This window comes from Astyanax mexicanus, chromosome 16 (assembly GCF_023375975.1).
Source record: "Astyanax mexicanus isolate ESR-SI-001 chromosome 16, AstMex3_surface, whole genome shotgun sequence".
In the NCBI taxonomy this organism is placed as follows: domain Eukaryota; kingdom Metazoa; phylum Chordata; class Actinopteri; order Characiformes; family Acestrorhamphidae; genus Astyanax; species Astyanax mexicanus.
The window spans coordinates 39,356,331-39,384,217 of record NC_064423.1 but is presented as its reverse complement, the minus strand read 5'-3'; the positions used below and the strand labels follow the sequence as shown (position 1 = coordinate 39,384,217).

At 38.4% G+C, this 27,887-nt stretch overlaps 1 protein-coding gene across 10 annotated transcripts in view; it reads right to left on the bottom strand.

Annotated features, from left to right (window-relative positions):
* The window catches only part of plekha7b (pleckstrin homology domain containing, family A member 7b), a 291,689-nt gene that overhangs the window by 160,907 nt on the left and 102,895 nt on the right, over positions 1 to 27,887 (bottom strand). Inside the window, exon 1 of one of the 10 annotated variants that reach the window (XR_007424779.1) lies at positions 5,886 to 6,262. The exons of the other annotated variants lie outside the window; for them this stretch is intronic. The gene's annotated coding sequence lies outside the window, so the exon portion shown is untranslated. Of the gene's footprint in view, positions 1 to 5,885; positions 6,263 to 27,887 lie in introns of those variants that run through there. 10 annotated transcript variants of the gene reach the window in all.

Sequence of the window (27,887 nt, the reverse complement as noted above, 5' to 3'; positions counted from 1 at the left end):
GCTTGAATTTTTGCACCAGGAGTAAAGCAGCATAAAGTTATCCAAAAGCAGTGTGTAAGACTGGTGGAGGAGAACATGATGCCAAGATGCATATGCATATAACATAATATCATAACAAAGAAATCACACCCTTTTAAAGACAACAAACGCTTAATTAATAAAAGTTCACTAAAGAAGATCTATAATTTTTTCTTAGCAGCAGCAGTCTACACTTATTTTCCGCACCTAATTTTAAACTTTTTAGAGCATTTCCACCCAAAAGCAGTGTATAAGACTGGTGGAGGAGAACACTGTAATTAAAAACCAGGGTTATTTCAACAAATATTGATTTCTGAACTCTTAAAACTTAAAGCTTCTTTTTGCATTATTTGAAATCTGAAAGCTCTGCATCTTTTTTGTTATTTCAGCCATTTCTCATTTTTTGCAAATAAATGCTCTAAATTACGATACTTTTATTTGGAATTTGGGAGAAATGTGGTCTGTAGTTTATAGAATAAAACAACAATGTTCATTTTACTCAAATATAAACCTCTAAATAGCAAAATCTGAGAAACTGATGCTGATTTAGAAACTGAAGCGCTCTCTTCATTTTTTTCCAGAGCTATATATTATAATATGATCCCTAAAACGTGGTGATATAAAACCTTCTACTCAGCCCAGTGATAAAGGACGTCCTGCTGGATGAACACAGTCTTAGATCAGATGGCGTCAGCGTCCATTTACGGTAAAGAGTGCGTTTACACCGTGGTCACCTCCGAGCTTTACTGAAGGAGAGACCCGAGAGGGAAAGTCATTCCCCTAAATGCCAAGAACAGAACTGGGAGCAGATATTATCAACTGGCCTTTTAGAAATGTAATAAGATACAGCGATCTGATTAGCTTCACTTTTTGTGGCATTTTCAGGCTCCTACCACACTTCCCCTGGTAATTAAGCTCGGAGAACAGAGGCGAGCACAGGACTGTAAACTCTCACAACTCAGTGAAAAAGGCCAGAGCTGGATTTACACTGTATAGTTCGATACTGTGTCTACACTGAGTTGTGTAGAGTTGATTTTAGAGTTAATTTAAACGTCCTTAACACTGATAGGGCCCTATTTTAGCGATCTGTAGGCAAGTCGTGAATCTGTGCACCGTGCAGCTTGATTTAAGGCATGTCAGTGTGTCTTTGCTATCGTAACGACGGGAAAAGTACACCTTGCATGGCTCTCTTAATCTTAATTAATCCGGTTTAGTTTTACTCTGGTTTTATTAATTTGCTGTAATATACTGTCCCAGAAATTATTTTTGCAATAAACAATATCATTGTCATTTTATCACAGCTTTTTGAAGACAACAAATGTTGAATTAATAATAGTTTACAAAAGAAGATCTATCATTTTTTTCTCGCCTGCATTTCCATCTAAAAGCAGTGTGCAAGACTGGTGGAGGAAAAAACATGCCAAGACACATGAAAGCTTTGATTAAAAATCAGGGATATATTCAGATATTCCACCAAATATTGATTTTTATATTGAGTTTTTTTGTTGCACACAATTTGTTATACCAGAAATGATTGTAATAAACTAAAGTATTGTCATTTTAAGTTAAATTTTAATTAAATAACACTGACAAAGAAAAAAAATCCTTTTAAAGACATTCCCAGCTAGGCCTGTCACAATAATTACATTATCAACTTATCGTGCAAAAAATAGACACAGGGCTCAGGGCTCCTTAAAAATGTAGGATAGTATTTGGTAAGCTGTGTTTGCTGCAGTTGATTTGGTACGTGGTAACCTGTAAAGGCATACATCTTCCATTGATTATTATTGATTGATTAGACTCAGACTGGTTCATACATCTATACAGTGTCTGGCATTTCTTATTTCTTACCCTTGTTTTCAACTGTCACAAAAACAGAGGGGTAGGTGTAAGTGGTAGTAGAGCTTAGATTCTCTGAAACCCGACCCGACACTAATTTTCCCACCACTTTCCTCAAGAAAATAGTCTGTGATGTAGGCATCTGTTTTTAATGCTATTTTCTTTTTATTTAAAGATATTTCTTTAAAGAATTCCCCCCCGGGGATCAATAAAGTATCTATCTATCTCTATCTATCTATCTATCTATATGGTGCGATAATCACAATTTAGCAAAGTAACAATTCAAACTGTGCTTAAATAAAAGTTGCAGTGCATAGCCTTATTTCAGCTATTTTTGTGTGTTTTTGCACATAGACTATAAGCTCAAAATAAAAAATTGTTTGTTTAAAAATTGTTTTCTATTCCTAAACCATGTTAAAGTATATTAGATTAGAAGAAAGTCATTCAGGCATCATTCTTGTAGCCTAATTGAAAGATGTTTAGCCCTGTGGATTCCTGTGCCTCAATAATATTTGATAATCGTGATATCATATATTGTGTTTATTTGTATGTTTGTTCGCATATACTATAAATGTGAACATTATTTTAACCAGTCATGCTTCAATAACTGTGACTCCATGCACACTGTGGCTGGACTGCATTAGGATGAAGAAAAATTTGCTATATTTTTCCCAAAATTTGATTCAATAAAATGTATTGTCTTTAAAAGGGTATAATTGCTTTGTTATGCTATTCTATTATTAATATAATTTTTTTATATCAGTGGCATTTAAACTGTGTTCCACTTCTCTACAGCTCCATGCAAAATACTGTAGGTTTCAATAGGTGCCAAAAGCATTTCTGGCCATGCAACATGCAGCTTGATTTAGGGCGTGTCAGTGTGTCTTTGCTATCGTAATGACGGGAAAAGTACACCTTGCATGGCTCTCTTAATTAGTCATGGTCGTGTCACTTGCTCATTATTCCTTTTAAGAGGCCAATGCGCTCTGACTTTGGCGGATTGCTATTTTAACAGTGCAGCTACCTGGACATGTCTTTCACTAGGTACTGCAGACAATGGAGGTTTGAGGAACAGTTGCATGTGCAGCATCATATACAACTCAGAGAGACCTATAATATTTTACAAACAACAAGAAAAAATGGATTTTAGCGGAATAAGACCTTTAATGCTCAGCCTCAGTGTTTCTGTGACTGTTGACATATTGGTTAGTTAAAACAGGAATTGTTTTAGCGAAAATAACATCATATTTATTAACATTCAACTCAACACAAAATTTTATCAAGACTGTGTGTCCTGTGTGTGTATTTTTTTTTTTACTTTCCATCAAAAAAAAAAAAAGGTATTGTACAGGTGCGTTTTTGTTCACCAAATAAAAGCAATGCGTCCTATGAGTTCAGTTAAAGATAAACTATACCAGGTGAGAATTATATAATCCCTTTAATTACGTTAAAATAAAACTCTCACAGAGTGAATCTAACACTGGTGGTAATTCTGCTCTGTAGGACCAACCTCCTGTGAGGAAAGTCAGTGGCATTTTTATTTCCTGGTTTATTTCCTTGTTTCTCAACAGCCTAGACTACTATGGAATTCCTGCCGTGTTCAGGCGGTCTGGAACGCTGTTTGCTCTGTTGATTTACATAGTTCCTCCCGCCGAGAGGGAACAACTGGCAAACTTCAGAGTCCAAGGTTCAGCCGACGCACCGCAAACTACAGCAAACAAGAGAGAGAGAGAAAGAGAGAGAGAGAGAGGCTGGCGGTAATCCCTTATCAAGTGCACCAAACTATTACTGTTGGCAGCCAGAGCTGTTCAAACGGCTCTAGCCTCGGGGTGTTCCACCTGCCAAAGACTCCTCACTGTGCAGAGACTTAACACACCTGTGCAGGACTACAGAGGTAATCACAGCAGACGCACTGAAGAGAAGTTACCAGCACTACCAGCAGGGAAACCTCCGAGCCTGAGAAAATCTCCCAGCAATACTCTACACTGTTAATCACAGAGAACTACACTACCAGCAAAACAACACTTCAGGTTAGCCAACCTCCAAGCCAAATAAAACACTCAACAAAGTTAATCAGTGAAGCCATACTACCAGCAGAGAAAACCTCCAAGCCCAAGAAACACTTAAAACAATACTTTCTATTAATTGTAGAAACTGAAACCCAATGAAAACACTTCTAAAGAGTCTCAAAAAGAGTCCCAAAGAGGTCCAAAGAATCTTAATCAGTTTCAGAGAGCCATAAAAGAGTTTTAGAAAGTTTGAAAGAGTCCCAAAGAGTCTCAAAGAGTCTAAGAGAGCCAAAGTCTTTAAATTTTCAAAGAGTTTCAGAGTACCAAAGAGTTTTAAAGAGACTCAAAGACTTCCATGCTACCCATACTCACCACACTACCAGCAAAGAAACCTCCAAAGCAACAGTATGTGAATCAAAGAAGTCATACTACCAACAGGTAAACCTCCAAGCCAGATTATACCTAAACAACACTTTGAACCCCCCAAAAAATAATTCCCAAAGAGTCCCAAAGAGTGTTAAAGAGTTCCAGAGCTTTAAAAAGACTCAAAGAATCTCAAAAAAGACCCAATGAGAAAAGAAAGTTTCAAACAGTCCCAAAGAGTCTCAGCGTCCCAAAGATTTTCAAAGAGACTCAAAGATTCCCATTCTACCCACACTTACCATACTGCCAGCAGAGAATCCTCCAAAACAACACTTCGCAAAGTTAATTACTGACACCATACTTACCAAAACAACAACACTACAAACCCAATGAGAACACTTATAAAGAGTCCCCAAATAAGTCCACATCTTAAAGAGACTGAATAGTCTTTAACATTTCCAGAGCCTCAAAAAGACTCCAAGAGTCCCAAAGAGTCACTCCGTTCCAGAGTTTTAAAAAGGCTCAAAGAGTCCCAAAGAGTCTCAGCATCCCAAAGAGTTTCAAAGAGGCCCAAAGACTCCCATAATACCCACACTTACTATACTACCTGCAGAGAAACCTCCAAGCCTGAGAAATCCTTAATAAACCACTTTACATTAATCAAAGTGTCCACATTACCAGCTGAGAACCCTTTAAAACAACACTATAGGTTAATCAAAAAGCCACGCTATCAACAGGTAAACCTCCAAGCAAAGAAGTCATACTACCAGCAGGTAAACCTCAAAACAACACTCCGCAAAGTTCATCACTGACACAACACTACTGCCAACCCAGAGAAACAATTAAAACAACCCTTTATATTAATCAGAGAAGCCTCAAAACTAAACTGAAACCCATTAAAATCCCAAACAGCCTTAAACAGACCAAAAGTCTCAAAAAGACCCAGAGTCTTGAACATTTCAACGGTTTCAAAGAGTCCCAAAGAGTTTCGAAGAGACTCAAAAAATGTTAGAGACTCAAAAAGTCATAAACAGTTGCAGAGTTTCAAAGATTCACAAAAGGCTTTAAAGAGTCTTAGAGAGTCTTAGAAATCCAAAGAGTCGTAAATAGTTTCAGGTTTTCAAAGAGTCCTAAAGAGTCTCAGCATCCCAATGAGTTTTAAAGAGAATCAAAGACTCCCATACTACCCACACTTACCATACTACCAGCAGAGAAACCTTCAAGCCTGAGAAATCCTTTATATAAAACTCTACATTAAGAGTTTCAAAGAATCTTATAGACCCAAAGAGTCTTAAACAATTCCAGAGTTGCAAAGAGTCACAAAGACTCCTAAAGGGGGTCAAGGACTCTAAAAGAGTCTAAAAGAGTCATAAAGTGTATGAAAGTGTTCCAAAGAATCTTAAAGAGATTCACAGACTCTCAATGGATCTCAAAGAGTCCAAAAAGAGATCCAAACTTTTTAATCAGTCCCAAAGAGTCTTAAATTTTTTAAGAGCCTCAAACATGAAGTGTCTCAACAACTGTAAAGAGTCTGAAAGATTCTCAGTCTCAAAGTGTTTCAAAGAGTTCAAAAGAGTCCAAAGACTCTCAAAGAGTTTTAAAGAGTCTCAAATACTCTTAAACTGAGTCTCAGCAACCGCAGCATGTGAGTCTTACCTCTCACAGAAGAAAAAACGTATTATCTACATCCCTCCAGTCCCGTCCCAGGACAGGACAGGTCCTCCAGCCGGTAACAGGACGGGGACGGGGTGCAGGCGGCAGCTGTTATCCTGCTGAGGTAATGATAGCTGGAGGCACAAATCACTGCTACGTCCCGCACCTCCCACAGGAACCACTCGTCTGCAGTTTCACTCGCGGCTAAAGTCTCTTCAACAGCCCATCAAAGATCCAACTCTCTCGCGCGCTCTCTCTCTCTCTCTCTCTCTCTCGTTTTCTCACTCACTCACCCACTCTCTCGCTCGCTCACTCACTCAGAGAACGCCTCATAACTCATCAGATCAACCCACTCCTCCCACTTACTCACTGTGTCCCTCTCTCTCTCTCTCTCTCTCTCTCTCTCTGAGTGTCTCTCGTCCTCTTTTTATGAACTGCAGTCCACCAGCAGGGAGGTCAGTCAGCAGAAACTGACCTGACATTTCCATGCCCCGCCCACAAACACATTCTTCTGTAGTTACTGTAGTGAGGTACAGATCTAGACCAGTCATCATAAATATTTATGTTTGGAGGTTTGTTCCAGAATCATTTACTATTATAATACTAATATGACGATAATATTAAAGCATAATATTGTAATTACATTCTTTTTAAGAGCAATTACTTTTTAATACTTTTTATGCGAGATTTTTTTTAATGTAATAGAATATATTTATGAATAAAAAAATGTGCCCATACAGTACCAGTCAAAACTTTGGACACACCTCTCCTCATCTTCTCATTCATTGTGTTTTGATTTTTTACATGTTTACTTGTAAATTTAATATAAAAAAACATTAAAGCTATACAGGAACTAAGGGTATCATGATATTTTAGGGTGATTTTGTGATAGCAGTATTTGTGTCAATATATCAGCAAGAGGTGGGATTTAATTGCTGCTAATTGTGTGTATTACCCTTGTAAAAGAAAAGTGTATTTAGGTATACTTAACACAGAAAAGTATATGCTTTTAGAATTATAATTAATACGTAAATAAATACATACTCCTAAATTTACTATTTCTGAACAACTTATGGCAGGGGTGTCCAAACTTTTTTTGTTGGGGGCCAGAAGGAGAAATATATTTGAAGTCACGGGCCACAGACTCTGTAATAAAACAAATAATGAAATATACCACTTTAAATAATACATTTTCCTGATTATTTAATTTACACACCATTTTACTTGACTTAATAGCTTTATCTTTGACAGTGTTGTGTAAACTAAGATTTTTCAAATTGATGTTTCATTTCATGATGTCTCTTAATATTAAACTCCTTAATTACGGCAACTTTTAGACTCTTTGGCCCGTTTTTCTGCTCTAGAAATGCGCACCCTCTCCGCTTTTAGACTCTTTGGCCCGTTTTTCTGCTCTAGAAATGCGCACTCTCTCCGCTTTTAGACTCTTTGGCCTGTTTCTCTGCGCAAGAAATGCGCACCCTCTCCGCTTTTAGACTCTTTGGCCCGTTTTTCTGTGCTAGAAATGCGCTCTCTCTCCGCTTTTAGACTCTTTGGCTTGTTTTTCTGCTCTAGAAATGCGCACTCTCTCCGCTTTTAGACTCTTTGGCCCGTTTTTCTGTGCTAGAAATGCGCACTCTCTCTGCTTTTAGACTCTTTGGCCCGTTTTTCTGTGCTAGAAATGCGCACTCTCTCCGCGTTTAGACTCTTTGCCCCGTTTTTCTGCTCTAGAAATGCGCACCCTCTCCGCTTTTAGACTCTTTGGCCCGTTTTTCTGTGCTAGAAATGCGCACTCTCTCCGCTTTTAGACTCTTTGGCTTGTTTTTCTGCTCTAGAAATGCGCACTCTCTCCGCTTTTAGACTCTTTGGCCTGTTTCTCTGAGCTGGAAATGTGCACCCTCTCCGCTTTTAGACTCTTTGGCCCGTTTCTGACACCTAGCGTTCAAACTTTGAATCTCTCATTATAAAAACCTGCTTAACAGCGGGACAACTTTCATTCTATTTCTAAAATACCTCACGGGCCGCTCCAAAAAAGAAAACGGGCCGCAAATGACCCGCGGGCCGTAGTTTGGACACCCCTGACTTATGGCAACTTAAGTATATTTGATTTGTAATTAAGCTACATTTGAATAAAACATAAAAGCATTAGATTGTGCTTTTGAGTGTTTTATTCGTTTGCTTCAAACTTAAGTAGTTTTAAGTTTGTTAAACTTACATAATTTTGAAAGTGCATAATATATATATATTTTTTTTATTGAGTTATTTAAATAGTACTCTTTAGTACTTTTTACCTAATTAAACATACTTAAATGCTCTTAAGTATACTTCCTTTTCACAAAAGTAGAAAGGGTGTCCACAAACATATAGACATACAGTGTATTTGGCAACTACAAGAGATTAGAAGCATATTACTAATGATAGTTATTGATGAGGAGTAATCTGGAAATTATAGTCTGTACATGTATATGCTATTAGATTTTGATGTTTTATCTTTTTTTTTATGAAACTGTACATTTTGTGACTTTTTTGTGGCTATTTTTAACCCAATCCAGTTCTAAGTGTTTGATTGCTGAAGTAATCTCTGAGTTCAAAGCGCCATCTGGTGTTTTCAAAGGGCTCCATTACCAGACTTTCTTTTCTAGGCGGCAGAACTGAGGAGAGTTCTCAGCAGGTGGATAAAAAAAGAGTTTAGGTTAGAGTCTGCAGTGTAGCGCTATTTTACAGGGGAGCATAAAACATCCCATAATATCTGAAACTAAATGAAACTACTAGTGCATCTCAAAAAAAATTGTTTATTTATTTTATGGTTGATGATTATAGCTTACAGCCAATAAAACCCAAAAAAAATGTGATTTTAATTAATTTTATATATAAGACCAACTGGTACTTTTTTTTAAGAAGTGTGGGTAGTTAGCCAATTCCTGCTGGAAAATGAAATCTGCATCCCCACAAAAGTTGTCAGTAGCAGAGGGAAGCATGAAGTGCTGTTTCCATAAGTGCAGTCAAGTGCTGTAGATCGCCGGTTTGAATCTTGTTCAAGCTTGCCATCAGCTGCCGGAGCCCCGAGAGAGCACAATTATCCTTGCTCTCTCTGGGTGGGTACAGTTGATGGTGCTCTTTCTCCTCATCACTCCTAGGGTGATGTGGATCAGCACAAGGCTGCGTCTGTGAGCTGATGTATCAGAACCGAGTTGCTGAGCTTTTCTCCGAGAGTTAGCGCTGTGATGCTACTCGACAATGCTGCATCAGCAGCAGTTCAAAAAGAGGCGGAGCCTGATTTCACATGTGTTTGATAGGTATATGCTAGTCTCCACCCTCCTGGTGTTAGGGCATTACTAGTGATACTAGTAGTGAGTCCTAATGAGTTTATAAATGATTCCTTATGTGTTTCTAATGGGACTTTTTTCAGTCCCAGCACTGACACCCTGTCCTCATTGCTCTTACAGCACAACAACACGTTCCACCTTACCGCTCTCTCTCTCTCTCTCTCTCTCTCTCTCTCTCTCTCTCTCTCTCTCTCACTGCCCTCCCAAAAGCTCTGCACTATTTTTAGCTCACTGAATTGTCAGACTTTCCTGGCACTGCCCACAGCTGACCGTTTTCATTGTTATGCAAGCTTCCTGTGTGAAAGACACTGGCTCTGAAAACGGCGAAAGGGAAAAATACTCAGTGAACCTCGTCAGGAACTCACAAACCTGACCAACCTGACACTAAGGGGGTACTCACACTAGGCAATCCTAAAAAAGCATGGCTCTATTGACTAGATCCAGAAAACAGTGCATATGCACTTCCGAGAGAGGGTGTTTTTCATGGCGGGGGTGCTAAACTCGGCACAACATCTGCAACTATGAAGAAAAACATATAGAATTGTTCAGTGAACAAAAAATGTTTGTTAAACAAACCAGAATGTGTTGTTTCACCTACTCAACTAAGTAAAGAAACAAATTATGTACAAAATAAAGGTCAATCAATCTGAACAATTTCAAGAACTTTGAAAGTATCCTCAAGCGCAATCACCACAAAGGCCATCAAAAATGTTGAATGAAATGATGAAACTGGCTCTCATCAGGAACACCCCAGGAACGATTTGCTACATGATTCCTTATGTGTTCCTTTATAGTCTGAATCACTTAACTATTTATTTACAGTGTAGGAACAACATAAAAGCATTGAATGAGAAGGTGTGTCCAAACCTTTGACTGATAAGAGAGCGCTTAAAAATGATGAGTTTCTTTGATTTCACCAATTGAAAACCTCTGGAATATAATCAAGAGGAAGATGGATGATCACAAGCCATCAAACCACCAAACTGAACTGCTTGAATGTTTGCACCAGGAGTAAAGCAGCATAAAGCTATCCAAAAGCAGTGTGTAAGACTGGTGGAGGAGAACATGATGCCAAGATGCATGAAAACTGATTAAAAACCACCAAGGTTATTCCACCAAATATTGATTTCTGAACTCGTAAAACTTTATGAATTTAAGGTCTGAAAGTTCTGCTTCTTTTTTGATATTTCAGCAATTTCTCATTTTCTGCAAATAAATGTTCTAAATGAGAATATTTTTATTGGGAATCTGGGAGATAAACCAAACATAATCCTATAAATAACAAAATCAGAGAAACTGACTTAGAAACTGAAGTGCTTTCTTCATTGTGTTATACAGTACAGTACAACAACACTAACAATAACAGTGCCAGTCCTGCCAGCAGGGACTGCTCTTACCCTGTGGGTATCAGAGAGGGCATTGCCCACCCTAAAAAAGGGCCTCTTTTTATGTTTCTACTGAATGACATCATGGCACTGCCCCCTGCTGAGTGAGGGGTACTACTGAGGGGGTACAGGGCCTCTTTCTATAGGACGGTCACCCCCCCCCCCCCATGCCCTACACCACCACTACAACCACCCTCTGATGCCAACCAGCAGCATGACTACACACTACACACACGCCACTCGGCACACAATGACAAGCCCAGCCAAAACACACCCTTCAGACGGTGGAGTGCCACCATTAGTGTCCTCAAAGCCCCGGTATCATGTGCCCACATCTTAGCAGGACGGGTATTGATGAGGCCAGGCAGCGTCGGGTCGCTCAGTTCATTACGCAGCACATTTCACTGAGGTGCCACAAAGCACTGCGGGGCCGACGAGTGCCCAGCTGAAAGCTAATGAGGGTGCAGCTAAAGAAAGAGCCGGGGTGAGAGAGGTACTGTAGAGGTACTGGAGAGGTACTGCAGGACCCCAACTACGGGGGGGGGTCGAGTGTTTGTGCCAAACTGCTCACTCTGCACTCTTGAAAGTCACAGAGTAATCCTGCATACGTTTAAAAAGATCAAAATGAGAAAATAATGAAGGTTAAAGGTACTTTTTTAGTGTAAATTTTTTAAAATCACTGTAAATTTGGAAATTAGTATAAATTACAGATTTTAAATTTAATTAATCTTCTATGGTATGTACTCAATTTCTGGGGAGAAAAGGAAAACCACACCATTATTTGGGAGATTTTTTTCTTTTTTTTTTTTTTTTTAACTATTATTACTATTATTACCCATCCTTCCCATACCCATTACACCAACTGGAAGTGAGATTTTAAAAGATGACAAAATATACAGTCACAAAAAGTATTCTATATATGCAGAGCAGAAAATACAGATATCCAACATAAATGAGTTGTAAATAAAATGATATTTACATTTCTGTTTTCCTGAAGCTTCCTTATATATATAAACCTTAGTATAAAGCAGTTATTTGTGATTCCTGTGATAATTAGTGGGTGGGCCTTTCTGACAGATATTCAAAATACTCAATAAATGATTTCCAATAAGAATAAACTTTGTCTGTTGATCCACATAAAGTACAAGTTACTTAATATTTAGAAACTTAACAAAGAAAAACAAAAACTAAAATTAACTTAAGAAAAAACATCATATATGGGAGCCAGGAGCTAAAAGAAGGGGCCTTGTGAGATTTCCATTATAATATAATAATATTCTACGTTGTGCTATGAGGGAAGCAAAATCTGTAATCTGAGAGTGGGAGATTTTTTTTTTGACTTTAAATAAGTTTTTATAGTGGATATTTAAATGAATAAATAAATAAAAGAATAAATGTAAGAAATGTAAAATGCAATCATATTTATATTAGCACTATTATATTATATCTAGCACTGAAGTTTGTGTTAGAGTTTGGATGAAGGGGATTGGTGTGGTCCTGCTCTTGTAATAATTTGTCTCATGAGTTTTTGTAGACGTCTGAGTACTTGGCAGTTGAGGCACGGACCATGAACATAGTTCGCTATGCTTCTGGATTCTTGTCGAGCCAGTATCAGATGGTAGTGGTTGCTGTGTTCTGCTCATGCAACTTATAATGTGATTTATTGTGTGTGATTGTGCTTAGGTAAGTGTGTTGTTGCCATAGTTAAAGGAAGTGAGCTTAGATTAAGGAGGGATTCTGTGTGTTCATAGGTTATTTTTTGGTAGGTCTGTTACTTGGCAGTTGAGGCAATGGACCATGAACATAGTGTTAGGCTGTGCTTCTGGATTCTTGTCGAGCCAGTATCATATTGTGGTGGTTTTGCTATTGTTGTTAGTTGAGTGAGTAGTAGATCCTGGCTGAGCCCTATGCATAACCCCAGCTGTTAGGTGCAGGATTTGTCAATTTCCTGTATTATATTACTATATTAGTGATGTCAATTAAAATACTAGTATATACTTAAGCAATAGTACACTCAAGGGTTGTGCTATAACATGTAATATTACACATTATGTCAGGGTGCGGGCAGGAAGGACGAGGAGAGCGGATGCAAATGCGAGTGAATTTATTACACAGATAACAAAAGACAAAAATAAACAAATAAACTGAAACTAAACTGAAAACAAGAATTATGGGGAACAAAGACGCAACCATAACAGGCTAACAAAGCACAAGAACCGACACGAGGGAAAGGGAGCACGGACTATAAATAGTGTAACACACACACGGGAAACAGAAAACACCTGGGGCTAAGGGGCGGAGTTACAAACGAACACAGGTGAGGGCAAGAAACACTGAGGAACACGGATCACGTGGGAGACACACTCACAGTCACAAGCAGAGACAGGCACAGAAAAGGTAAATAAACACAGAAACACGAGAACAGACAGGGACCACGTGACACATTATAGCACGAACCTCAAGTGTATTATTCTGATTATACCACAGTTCCATTATCACTGTTTATTGAAAGAGTTAAAGACAACGAGAAAATACGATCTGTTTGGTGTGCAACGCTTTAACTCTGACAGCCCTAATTAAAAATAAAATAAATAATTAGTAAATAAAATTAAACTATGACATATCGGTATATCGATACAGTGATTATGCAAGACTTGAATTGTCTATGATATTTCACAGCATCTATGTTACTGAAGAGGATAAAATACTCCTATAAAATCAAATATTTATATGCACAGTAAGAATAAGGCTGTCCTCTGCATTTATTGAACGAGGAAACTGCATTACTGTGTAAATCAGCATCTAACATACATCTAAAATACATACACATACATACAGCTCAAAGCTGCTGTACCTCCGTGACTGGCATGTATTAATTACCCTTTACTCATTATTCACCCAGGAGCCGGGCGAGAGCGTGTGTGTAGAGCAGAAAACAGCTTGATCTACAGAAAGTTGCTTAAAGTTTGTAAAGCGCTTAGTTGAAGAGGTTAAGCCCTCTTCTCATCCTCATTTATGAGGCGCTCGTCAGTCCCGTCAGCACTTCCTCCACCTTTATTACGCTCTGATATCGAGAGCTTTATCGAAAAATTCGCCTTTAGTTGGCAGAAAATATCCTCGGGTTGGTAAACACTGATCAAAACTGCGCATCGCCGCTGTCCAAGATGCAGACCTGGACATCCGGCGCGTCCCGGGGGGCCGGATAGAGATTCACCCGCTTGACTGCGGCACCATCAGCAGTTCCATTACTTCACTGGCACGAAATTAGCCTACTGATAAATATTTATAAAGGACTTTTTCAAGCAATTTATCAAAGAAACGGCTGTTTTATGGCCTGAATGAAATGACTTTCAAATACACCTCTCTGCAGGGATCAATAGGGACAGCGAACTGCTGTGGCCAACGAAAAGTTCAACAAAGAAGAATCGAGGATCGATAAAAAGCTCGGGGAAATAATTAATGCACAGCGCTTCCTTCCAATCACTGATCTGTAGCAAAGCTATAAACACCTAGCATCCATTTCTATGAGTACTATTTCTATGATACTACACTGTAAACCCAGATAAGTTGAATTTACTTTTAAAAAAAAAGAGGAAACCGGTTGCCTTAAAAAAGTTAAGTAATGCGTAATGAAAACATAAGTTAGCATAACTTAGAACGTCAAGTTATTACAACTAAAGGGGAAGTTGATTTAACTTTTTTATTTTTGTTATACTGTAAGACCGGATAAGTTGAGTTTACTTAACTTTTTTAAGGCAGCCGGTTTGCTATGTAATATAGAATAAAATTTTGAGTTATAAATGAGCATAAATGAAAACATCAAGGTTTTTCAACTAAAGAGAACCTTGATTTATCTGTAAGGTAGTCCAGGGGGAATCACTACACACTGATAGTGAGTGTCAGTCAGAAACTGTTGGACACACCCAGTATGCAAATAGACTGTGACAGAAGCCAATGGAAAAGAAGCTGTTAAAGAAAACAGACTAAACTCAGTTATTATAAGTTGGTTCAACTCAAAGATCAGTTTGAATAGTTCAGTATATGTGACCACAAATGTTCAACTAACTCAAAATAGTTGAGTTTTGTTTAGAAATATCCAATTTTATGTAAAACAGACTTAAATCATTTGAGTTCCAACAACGTATGGGTTTACAGTGTAGAGTTTAAAACACTTCTGTAGGAGAAGTTGAAAAAGTATCAACTCAAGCTTTTTTTTTTTAATCTTTAAGTGAAAGTGTTTAAAAAACGTACCGGTTTCAAAACTACTTACTATAAAAGTAAAAGTAATGTAGGGGGCAAAAAGCTTAGGCCACGCCCACAGAGTCCTATAGTGCACAATGCAAGTATATTAAAGATATTAAGCTTTATTTGGGGTTCCAACTAAGTTAAGTAATTTTTAAAAAACATACTTTCTTTCAAAGTAAAACGAGCGCTAGATGTTAATCTACAAAGGCGTCTCTCCTGAAAACTGTTCATTAGCGATTAATGCTAATACTGCTCCAGCAGTGCTAGGCAGAGTTAGCAGCAGTCTACAGGCCGATAATACCTCTGGACAGCTAAAGAGCTAGCACTTAGCATGATTAGCAGGTAATGCTAATGCTACTCCAGCCCCTTATGGGTTCTGTTACACAGGTTCTGTTTATACTTGTACTGTCATTCCCTCTTAATCACTCCCCCCATCACAATTGCACTATTGTCTTGAGTCTTTTGTCTCACGTATGTCTATCTGTGTCCTTGTTGTATTGTACACATTGTGTCTCCCATTCTTTTGATATTTATAATCTTATTTTCTGTTCTTGCTGTAATTTTTGGAAAGAGACTTGACTGGTAAAATTCATACATTAGGCGCACCGGATTATAAGGCACACTGACAATTTTGGGGAAAATTAAAGGATTTTAAGTGCGCCTTGTTGTGCAAAAAATATGGTAGTCTCTTAACACCTCTGCGGATGCCTTTAAGTATTCAGAACTGTCACCCAGCGACACAAATTACACTTTCTTCAGCCATCAAATCCAGCTCTCCAGATCTGAAGAGCTTCAGAGAGCTGATCACGTCCTCCCGGCCAAGGGAGCAAATTAGCAAAAACATCATGTAGCTTTTACAGCTACGCTAGCACATATGGCACGTTAGCATAAATCTCAGATCCTGGAACTGATCACAATGTTCTGTTTCCTAGAAAGCAGCAGAATGAACCTTCTGACTAAAACAAACTCTCAGCAACAGCCCAAACTTATTTTTTCCTACATTTATAAATAAATAGTGATTCAGACTAAAAAGGAACACACCTGTCATTCTCACCTGAAGATCACTCAATCTCTGCACGGATATCGCAGTGTCTCTCTGACATATCCTCATGGATGAAGGAGCATCACCTTCAATTAAATCTCTCAAAGACTGAACTTCTGGTTATACCAGCAAAACCATCTTTTCAACACAACTTCTCTATAAGTATCGACTCTCTCTCTCTCTCACCGACAAAGGTTGCTAGGAACCTGGGTGTTCTGGTTGATGACCAACTCTCCTTCACGCACCATGTGGCCTCAGTTGCTCGGTCCTGCCGCTTTGCGCTCTATAACATCCGAAAAATTAGACCGTTCCTGACGCAACAGGCCACCCAACTCCTGGTGCAAGCTGTCGTCATCTCACGCCTCGACTACTGCAACGCCCTGCTAACTGGCCTCCCGGCCTGTGTAGTAAAACCACTCCAGATGATCCAGAATGCAGCAGCACGTCTGGTCTCCAACCAGCCAAAACGGGCACATGTCACCCCGCTGCTCATTGAGCTCCATTGGCTACCAGTTGATGCTCGCATCAAATTCAAAGCTCTTACAATCGCCTACAAGGTGATGACAGAACAGGCTCCTTCCTACCTGCACTCGCTCCTGAAGGCTTACGCTACCTCCCGGCCGCTGCGCTCCTCCAATGAACGTCGCCTCGCTTTGCCAAACAAACATTCACACAAAGCAATCCAGACTGTTCTCATACAGAGTTCCCCAATGGTGGAACAAACTACCTTCCACTACCAGATCAGGAGAATCTCTCGCTTTCTTTAATAAACTCCTGAAGACAGAGCTCTTCAAAGAGCACTTACTCTCCTAACACCTCTAACTAACTACCTTCTACTACCAGATCAGGAGAATCTCTCACTATCTTTAATAAACTCCTGAAGACAGAGCTCTTCAAAGAGCACTTACTCTCCTAACACCTCTAACTAACTACCTTCCACTACCAGATCAGGAGAATCTCTCGCTATCTTTAAGAAACTCCTGAAAACAGAGCTCTTCAAAGAGCACTTACTCTCCTAACACCTCTAACTAACTACCTTCTACTACCAGATCAGGAGAATCTCTCGCTATCTTTAAGAGACACCTGAAGACAGAGCTCTTCAAAGAGCACTTACTCTCTTAACACCTCTAACACACTAACTACTTCTAACCTCATTTCCTTCTTCCTCTCCTTCACTCCTCTATCCTATTATTCCCCTTTGACCTCCTTTTATCCCTATCCAAAGTTGTTTTTACCTTTAAACTTATTTTACATTGTACTTGACTATTGTAAGTCGCTTTGGACAAAAGCGTCTGCCAAATGTAATGTAATGTAATGTAATGTAACATAAGGAATCATGTAGTAACTTAAAAGTGTTAAACAAACCAAAATACTCTGTTCTTATCTTGTATCTGAGACTGGTAACTGATGAACTTATCCTGATTGCAACAGAGGAAACTCTTGCCCTTTCTTTTCTGGTGCGGTCCTGATGAGGGCCAGTTTCATCATCATAACATTTTTGATGGTGTTTCATATACATCTCTGGAAAAAAAGAGAGCACTTAAAAATTGATGATGGCAAGATGCATGAATAAAACTGTGATTAAAAACCACCAGGGTTATTCCACCAAATATTGATTATTTCTGAACTCTTAAAACTTTATGAATATGAACGTGTTTTCTTTGTATTATTTGAGGTCTAAAAGCTCTGCATCTTTTTTTTTGTTATTTCAGAGATTTCTCATTTCTTGCAAATAAATGCTCTAAATGACGCTATTTTTATTTGGAATTTGGGAGAAATGTTGTCTGTAGTTTATAAAATAAAACAAAAAATGTTAATTTTACTCAAACATAAACCTATAAATAGCAAAATAAAAAAAAACTGATTCAGAAACTGTACTTGTTGCATTAATGACAGTAAATAAATAAAACTAGAGCTTCTAGAGCTACTAAGGAATGTGTACTAAAGTTAGTGCAAAGAAAACAGGCAGACTGTGTTTGACTTTAAGTCCCTGAACACAGATTTGCATTAATCTTTATCCAAATCGGCCAAATAGGTCCAAATCTAAGCCCTGAACACCAGCCTGATTTAACTGGGGACCAGCAGAGAATGAAGTGTAAATGTGTAGCAGCACGGGCAGAGAGAGATTCTAGGGTGCTTTTAATTTTACTAAAAGACCAAGGGCCCTATTTTAGTGATCTATAGCACACCAGTCTATTACGTATCACGCAACTGAATTAAGGGCATGATGTCTTGTCTTCGCTATCGTAATGACGGGAAAAGTACACCTTGCACGGTTCAAAATGTGCAAAAGGCATGTACTAATTCTCTTAATTAATCATGGGTGTGTTTTGAGTGTAACGAGAAATGAACCAATCAGTGTGCCAGTCGCCATTCCCTTTAAGAGGCAGGTGAGCTCTGACTTTGGCGTGTTCGTATCTTAACAGTGCGGCGCTTTTGTGCATCTCAACAGAGACAGATACTGAGCTGCTCACTCACACTGTGAAGATACACCAGTAGCTCATTTAAGGGAACAGCAATGTTATTTTATTCTTTAATCTGTTTATTGTTGAGTTAAAAATTGGGTATGAACCTGCTTTAAAACAGAAAGCTAAAAATCTGTTGCTGAGCTTTGAAACACAGTGTATTCAATGGTACATGCAGCACAGCACAGCACTCTTAGTATGAAAACAGCATGGAGCAGCAGCAGAGAAAGTGTTTTTTTTTATAGCAGTATATTATCTGGCTAATATATCAGATTAAACCGCACCTTATCAGCAGTTTAGTTAAATTAAAAATAAGTATATTGGGTAGTATACAGGGTTTATCCAATATAATGTTTAAATTGGTATCGGAATTGTATAGTATCGACCACAGTTAAGAATTATATTGTGATATATTGTACATTTTGGTGATATTTTCCAGCCCTAGTCCTATTTCTTAAGTATCCTCATTGGGGATTAATAAAGTATCCATCTATCTATCTATCTGTCTGTCTGTCTGTCTGTCTGTCTGTCTATCTATCTATCTATCTATCTATCTATTTTTTTTTGTTTGGGATCAATAGAGTAATAACTTTAAATGTGTAGCAACATGAGCATAGCACTTAATACCTATTAAATTATATGATATAACAGTCAAAAATTTGGACACAATTTATTTTTTTTATTTTTTTTATTTTTAAAATTATTTTACAATGTTCTGCATTGTAGATGAATACTAAAGTCATCCAAACTATAAAGAAATGTAAGCATTTACATTTTTTTTTTTCAGTCAGCTTTATGAGGTAGAATCACCTGGAATTCAGGCTTTCAGTTAACAGCTGTGCTGAACTCATCAAGAGTTAATTACTTGAATTTCTTGTCTCTTAATAAAGTGTTTGAGAGCATCAGTTAAAGTAAAGTAGTGAAGAGGTAGAGTTACAGGTATACAGTGAATAGTGAATATTTGAGTAATGTTCTAATCCAGATTATAAGAGGCAATAACTACTCAAGTAAATAAAGAAAAAAGTGACTTTAAGAAGAAATGAAGGTCAGTCAATCTGAAAAGAAGAACTTACGGTCATTAAAACGTTATAATGATGTAACTGGCACTCATCAGGATGGAAGATCAGTTGTACAGATCTTCAGTTGTACAGAATAAGTATATCAGAGCTACCCCAGATAAGAGCACCTAAATGCTTCTTCACAGAGTATTTTAGATTGTTTAACACTTTTTAATTTACTACATTACATTCCTTATGTGTTCCTTCATAGTCTGGATCACTTCACTATTCATTTACTATGTAGGAAAAATAAGTAATGTTTAACTGGTACCGTATTACATAATAATAAAATACAGAAGACACCTCATAACTTTTTTTCCATTTTTATCTCTTTTCCCTAAAAGGTCCAAAAACTGCAGTTATTAAGATTTCAGTCCCAGACTTCTCAGGACGAGTCGACACATTAATCTAGAACAGGGGTGTCCACACTACGGCCCGTGGGCCATTTGCGTCCCGTTTCCTTTTTGGAGCGGCCCGCGAGGTATTTTAGAAATAGAATGAAAGTTGAAAATCAGGCCAAAGAGTCTAAAAGCGGAGAGAGTGCGCATTTCTAGCGCAGAAAAACGGGCCAAAGAGTCTAAAAGCGGAGAGAGTGCGCATTTCTAGCGCAGAAAAACGGGCCAAAGAGTCTAAAAGCGAAGAGGGTGCTCATTTCTAGCGCAGAAAAACAGGCCAAAGAGTCTAAAAGTGGAGAGAGTGCGCATTTCTAGTGCAGAAAAACGTGCCAAAGAGTCTAAAAGCAGAGAGAGTGCGCATTTCTAGCGCAGAAAAACGGGCCAAAGAGTCTAAAAGTGGAGAGAGTGCGCATTTCTAGCACAGAAAAACGGGCCAAAGAGTCTAAAAGCGGAGAGGGTGCGCATTTCTAGCGCAGAAAAACGGGCCAAAGAGTCTAAAAGCGGAGAGGGTGCGCATTTCTTGCGCAGGAAAACGGGCCAAAGAGTCTAAAAGTGGAGAGAGTGCGCATTTCTAGAGCAGAAAAACGTGCCAAAGAGAAATTAAACATCAATAAAAAAAAAATGTAGTTTACACAACACTGTCAAAGATAAAGATAGTTAGTCAAGTAAAATGGTGTGTAAATGAAATAATCAGGAAAATGTATTATTTAAAGTGGTATATTTCATTATTTGTTTTATTATAGAGTCTGACTTCAAATATATTTCTCCTTCTGACCCCCAACAAAAAAGTTTGGACACCCCTGATCTAGAAGATCTGTGTTGTTTCAGATCCTCACAGAGAGAGGTGATGAAGGAAGGGCACATTCTCCTCTTCCTCTTGAGCCAGTGGATAAACAGTAGCGTCTCTCCCCCGAGAGCCGCAGCTCATCTGGACTGCTGGGATTGAATTGTGTGGAGCAGAATGAGGAGCTCGGTCTTGATTGCGGTCTGTTTGCGGCGGGTAATTGAAAGATTGAGATTGGTGGAGAAGTCGGGTTGCTGAGCGGTGAGGAGCTCTGTCTGAAAGGACATCCAGGACTCGTCCTGAAGCGCCTCGGGCCACAGCACCACCACCTCCATTCCAATTACACAGCCACAGGACGGGTACTGATGCTGTAGAGACACTCGCTCTCTAATACAGTATGCAATGATTCAGCAGAAACAAACTGACAGAAAGAACTGGGCTTCTTTTTCTATTCTAGGGAAGACTTAAAGGACCAATAAGGATTATATTTAATGTCGGAATAAGGAAATACAGCTCTGGAAAAAAAAGAAGAGAGCACTTCAGTTTCTGAATCAAGTTTCTCTGATTTTGCTATTTATAGGTATTCAGCTTTCATATATATAACCCTGGTTGGTTTTTAATCCCATTTTTTTTTGGCATCATGTTCTCCTCCACCAGTCTTACACACTGCTTTTGGATAACTTTATGCCTGGTTTACTCCTGGTGCAAAAATTCAAGAAGTTCAGCTTGTTTGTTTGATGGCTTGTGATCATCCAGCTTCCTCTTGATTATATTCCAGAGGTTTTTAATTTGATAAAATGCAATAAATTTCCCTTAAAAATATCATCAGGGCTCCTTATAATCAGGTGCTCCTTATGTATAAATTCTACCAGTCAGGTATTAAGGAGCAGTAAAGCCACTCCACTGAAGTACAGAGTTATACAGGAGTTTCAGTTCAGACCTTCAAACTGGAGCAGTATTAGCATTAGCCACTCAGTGCGCTAAGCGCTAGCTCTTTCGCTGTTCAGAGATGAGTATTATCAGACTGTAGTCTGCGGCTAACACCGTATAGCACTGCTGGAGCAGCATTAGCATTACCTGCTAACTGCGCTAAGCGCTAGAGCTCTTTCGCTGTTCAGTGGCGAGTATATCAGACTGTAGTCTGTAGTGTGTTTACCGTGTTAAAACAAGCTACGTGAGACAAACTACTACCTAATGGCGCCCTGGCTTAGCAGAACACTCAGGGTTCCTCAAAGTAGTGCTGTTGGGCGACATTAGCCGCTAACCACGGCTACTGCTAGTGGTTAGCTGCTAATGATAAAAGTCTGGAGTAAAAATCTGGAAATCTAAGCTTACTGTAAGCTTATAAATGAAAGCATTTTACTCACCCAAATAAACAGTTTTTAGGAGAGAAATCTGTATATATAAATATCCAGGGCTCATTTGACTTTAAAATATATATATATTGTGTACTTAGCTTAGCTGAATTAGAAGGAAAACATGGCAACAGCCCTGTTCTTTACTAGTGTCGCATAATGCGCTGGTGAGTCTTATAGTGCATAAAATATGGTAAGTTTAAGTTAAAATAAAATTCATGAAGTTAAAATCCTTTGGCAAAAACTCGACAAAAGAATATATGTAAAATGAGACGTAAATGCTTGAATTAAGCAAAAAAAAAAAATATGCCATTGTGCAAGCAATGTTTTAAAATGAGACTAAAATCAAGCAAAATTTTTTCACCCCAGATACTTGATTCAGTTAATTCCTTCTGGACTCACCTATTGTTTTAATGCCAAGTGGACATACCGCTGTCCCCTGACTTTTGGCACACCACTGTAGTTTCAAAAATAAAATACATCAATCCTTTTTCTTCTGTATCAGAGCTTCCACAGCTGTTATCAGCTCTAAAATCAATCAGCAAGCTAAGCTAACAGGTCCAACCAGGAATGCCACTGCTTGAAACTCAAACATAACAACCACTATGGCATCCGGTTAAACACGGTTAAATATTAAAGCACACTAAACTCAGGCGCTCACTCAGGCTGTGTCCCAAATAGATCCTCTTTATCATTAACCTGCATCTGCACTGGTCGTTATAAACTGTGTTTAAAGCTCCACCCACACAAAAAGAGAGTTCTGAAGTAAACTAAGTACAGCACTTTGTAATCTGACTGTTAAGTTGTTTAAAAATATAAGCTTCTTGTTAACAAACTGCATGGATCTAACTAAAGTATTGCAATATTGTGTTTGCAATCCTGTACTGAATTCTAAAATACAGTATCGATTTTGAATTATTAGTTTACTTTAAGCCTGGGCAATAATTGGATATCGATATATATCGCAAATAAAACATTTCATTACCAAATATCTATTTTTAAACCTTTTTTTTTATATCTAAATATTACTAAGAACCCGTACGAGAGACTCAATGAGCCAGTATCTAAACAGTGAAGTGACATTATTTTGATAGCAAAAATGATTAATTCAGCTCAGAATAACTGATAAGAATAACCAATCACACAAATTTCACTTGCCATTCCCTTTAAGAAGCAGGTGAGCTCTGACTTTGGCACATTTGTATCTTAATAGTGTAGCGCTTTTTCTGCTGCGCGATATTGGAAAAATTGGTACCACTTTAAAATAAGACTACCTTTATAAAGTGTTTATAAATGGCTTACAATTAGTGTATTAATGGTTACTAATTAGGTTGTAAATGCCTTAAAAATCATTAAAAATCAGTTATAACACATACGTAATGCATATGGCTGTGGGTTCACTATTTGGCAAACAACAGGTCATTGTTGCCCTTTCTACGTATGTGTTATAACTGATTATTAATGATTTTTAAGGCATTTACAACCTAATTAGTAACCATTAATAAACTAATTGTAAACCATTTATAGACCCTTTATAAAGGTAGTCTTATTTTAAAGTGGTACCGAAAAATTTAAAAGGTAAAAAAGAGTGTTTGTTTTTCTGGGATTAAAAGCGTGAATCCAGCTGTAACTGGAAATGTCTGCGCTGCAAAACTGTGCTGGACTGAGGTGCACAGCTTTCAACACGTGCTCATGTTTACAAGCACGTGCCCAACCATGTGGATAGAGGCCATGTGGTTACCTCGTGTTTACTCCTCCTGCTCGAGCTTCTCAGGCAGCAGCAGCCTGTCACTCACACAGACACAGAGACAGCGCTGTGTATTTACTTCTTGTGTCAAGAATCAAAGCATTGCAATATCATACGTCCTGTTGCGCCACATCCTATTGCGCATGCACACATCACGATGACCATGCTTAAACGATATATAGTACAGCTCTAGAATAGAGATCTGTTTTAATCACAGCGTCAGCCTCTAACCAATAGATGATGAACCCAATTCCCTTCTAAGAGCACAAAGCACAGTTTTTAAGACATAGTAACCTACATCATAACCCAGTGAAGTGGGCACTGTGGGCACTGTGCCCTCTGAGCCCGTGGGCACTGCGCCCTGCAAGGGTCAAAACCCCCCGCCTAGCCTTACTAATCCTGACCTGCTACTGCTATGGAGAAGCACAGCCAGAGCAGATAAAGCCATCACAGGGATTACAGCACACACACCAACACACACACACACACTCCAACACACACTCCAACACACTCCATCCGGCTTAATTAGATAGAGATGGGCAATAATGAAATGGCAATTAAATCAGAAGCAGAGAGAATGTGTGCTCACTCTTAATTCATTAGGAGGCGTTTTCTTGTCTGCAGCATCGTTAAGGTCCTGGTGCATCACAGGTAACGAGGCAGAGGGCTAATCAAGGTCACGAGGCTTCATAAGGCCGTTATAAATGGTTGAGGTGCAGAGATAAACGCTGTATAAAGTGCTGACCCGGACTGCAGAGTGTGTTTATGCAGTGCTGGTATAGTGCAGGTAGAGAGTCTACACTGTGTACACACTCTGTGTTACTGCTGAGACTCTGCACTGCAGCACAGACTACAGCTCCATCTACACCTGCAGATCTCCACCTGCAGTAACTTTTCCTGAGCTGACGGGGTCACAGTGAGGGCGAGGGGTGAGGAAAGTCAGAGACTAGCATAGTCAGAACACAGAACAGAGGAATACTGCCTATAGAGTCACTGTGGGGCTAAAAACACAATGAATACTAGGGGTGTCACGATTTTGATGAAATATTTCATCGAAATCGATCAAAATTATGTCATGGTCTCGAGCCTCAAAGTCAAAAAGAGGAATGGCGCAGCACGCTGTAGCCGACGCCGCGGACATTGTGACTGCTGAAAGAGCAGCCCTCTCTCCAGAGAATGAGGACATTCTCATCTTCTTAAAGAAAAACTTGAAAATATATAAATAACAGTTGTTTTGTCTAGCCTCAAATATGTTAAAAGTTTTGGTACCTTAAGGAGCATCTTTCTCTCAGATAAAGTTAATAATATATCTTTATTAAAGAAAAAAACTTCTCATTCTCAGGGAACGAAAAAGTCTTAAAGTGTTATTTTTCATGTTTAACTGTTATAGTAGAATAGAGTTCAGTTTGTTAAGGCTTTAATTGTTCTATTATTTTGTACATGAATGTTCCTGTATTTTTTTATTATTTATAAATATTTATAAATAATATATATATTTATAAAATCGAGACTCGAATCGAATTGTAAAAATCGAAAAAAAAATCGAATCGAGGATTTAGAGAATCGTGACACCCCTAAAGAATACACTAGGGATGGACGTGTGATGTCACTTAAGGAAGTTAAATCGAACACGTCATGTTGCAATGTTTTGATTCTTGACACAAGAAGTAGATGCACAGCGCTGTCTCTGCCTCTGTGTGAGTGACAGGCTGCTGCTGCCTGGGAAGCGCGAGGGGGGGGCAGGAGTAAATACAAGGTAACCACAGGCCATCCATCCACATGGTTGGGCACGTGCTTGTAAACGTGAGCACATGTTGAAAGCTGTGCACCTCAGTCCAGCACAGTTTTGAAGCACAGATATTTCCAGTTACAGCTGAATTCACGCTTTTAATCCCAGAAAAACAAATGCTCTTATTTACCAAAAGAGGTAGAAAGAGAGCAAGATAGAGAGACAATGATATAATGAGCAAGTGAGAAAGAGGGTTTAAGAGCAATATAGATAAATAGAGAACAAAATAGAGAAAGATGTGATAGAGAGAGTGAGGGAAATAGACAAATGGATACAGAACGAGGTAGAAAGAGAGCAAGATAGAGAGATAATGATAGAGGAAGAGACTGTGAAAGAGAAAGAGTTAAAGAGCAATAGAGATAAATAGAGAGAAAAATGGAAAGAGCAATAGAGTAAGAGAGGGACAGAGATAGAGCACGAAAGAGAACAAAAGAGAGCAACAGAGATAGATAGAGAGAAAAACAGAGAAAGAGAAAGTGTGATAAAGAGAGAGTCAGAAAGAAAGTAGAAAGAGTGCAAGATAGAGAGATAATCATAGAGGGAGAGAGTGAGAAAGAGAGTTAAAGAGCAAGAGACAGAATAATAAAGAGAGCAATAGAGAGAAAAATAGAGAAAGAAAAAGTGTGATAGACAGACTAACAGCGATAGAGTGAGGAAAATAGACAAACAGATACAGAAAGAGGTAAAAAGAGAGCAAGATAGAGAGATAATGATAGAGGGAGAGAGTGAGAAAGAGAGTTAAAGAGCAACAGAGATAAATAGAGAGAAAATAGAGAAAGAGAGAGTATGATAGAGCAAGAGAGAGAATAATAGTGAGAGCAATAGAGAGAGATAGAGAGAAAAATAGAAAAAAGAGACAGTGATAGAGAGATAAATAGAGAGAAAAATGGAAAGAGCAATAGAGTAAGAGAGAGACAGAGTTAGAGCAAGAAAGAGAATAAGAGAGCAACAGAGATAGATATAGAGAAAAACAGAAAGAGAAAGTGTGATAGAGACAGTGACAGAAAAAAAGTTGAAAGAGAGCAAGATAGAGAGATAATGATAAAGGGAAAGAGTGTGAAAAAGAGCTAAAGCGCAAGAGAGAGAATAATAAAGAGAGCAATAGAGAGAAATAGAGAGAAAAATAGAGAAAGAAAAAGTGTGATAGACAGACTAACAGCGAGTGAGGAAAATAGACAAACAGATACAGAAAGAGGTAAAAAGAGAGCAAGAAAGAGAGATAATGATAAAGGGGGAGAGTGAGAAAGAGAGTTAAAGAGCAACAGAGATAAATAGAGAGAAAATAGAGAAAGAGAGAGTATGATAGAGCAAGAAAGAGAATAATAGAGAGAGCAATAGAGAGAGATAGAGAGAAAAATAGAAAAAAGAGACAGTGACAGAGAGAGAGTTAGAGAGAAATAGACAAACCGATTCAGAAAGAGGTAGAAACAGAGCAAGATAGAGAGATAAATATTGAAAAAGAGAGAGACAGAGACAGAGAGTGATTAAAAGAGAATGGTATAAAGCAACAGAGAAAGAGAGAGAGAGAGAGAGAGAGAGAGAGAGAGAGAGAGAGAGTGACAGAGCGAGAGATGGAAAATCAGTCTTTGATCTGTTGGTCCTGTGGGCTCAGCTGTTGTTCCTGAGCTGAACTGGCTTTACATCCACAAACCCAACATCAAAACCCATCTATAAACCTCCACCTCAAACCACACTGACCTCCACAGCAACACACCATAAACATATATACAATATATAACAATCAATAATAAATGCCTTGTTAAATATCAATCGTGTTTTGGTCAATACTTTACTTTAAATTTTCATATAAATGAAAAGTTACTTTATTTCAGTAATTCAGTTCAAAATGTGAAACTCATATATTAAATAGATGTATTAAACACAGAGTGATCTATTTTAAAAAATGTATTACTTTTATTGTTGATGATTTTAGTTTACAGCCTATGAAAACCCAAAAATCAGTGTCTCAGAAAATTAGAATATTATATAAGACCAATTGGTACCTTTGGCAGTGTGCCAATTCCTGCTGGAAAATGAAATCTGCAGCCAAACCATCACTGATTGGTGGAAACTTCACACTAGACCTCGAGCAGTTTGGACTGTGTGTCTCTCCACTCTTCCTCCAGACTCTGCTCTCTTGATTTACAAATGAAATGTAAAATTTACTGATGATCAGTGATGGTTTAATGGAGAGACATGTCATCTGCTGGTGTTGATCCACTGTGTTTTATTATCAAGTCTAAAGTCAGTGCAGTTTTGTTTTCCCACAAAATCTTACAGCACTTCATGCTTCCCTCTGCTGACAACAAGTTATCCAAAAGCAGTGTGTAAGACTGGTGGAGGAGAACATGATGCCAAAATGCATGAAAACTGTGATTAAAAACCAGGCTTATCCCACCAAATATTGATTTCTGAAC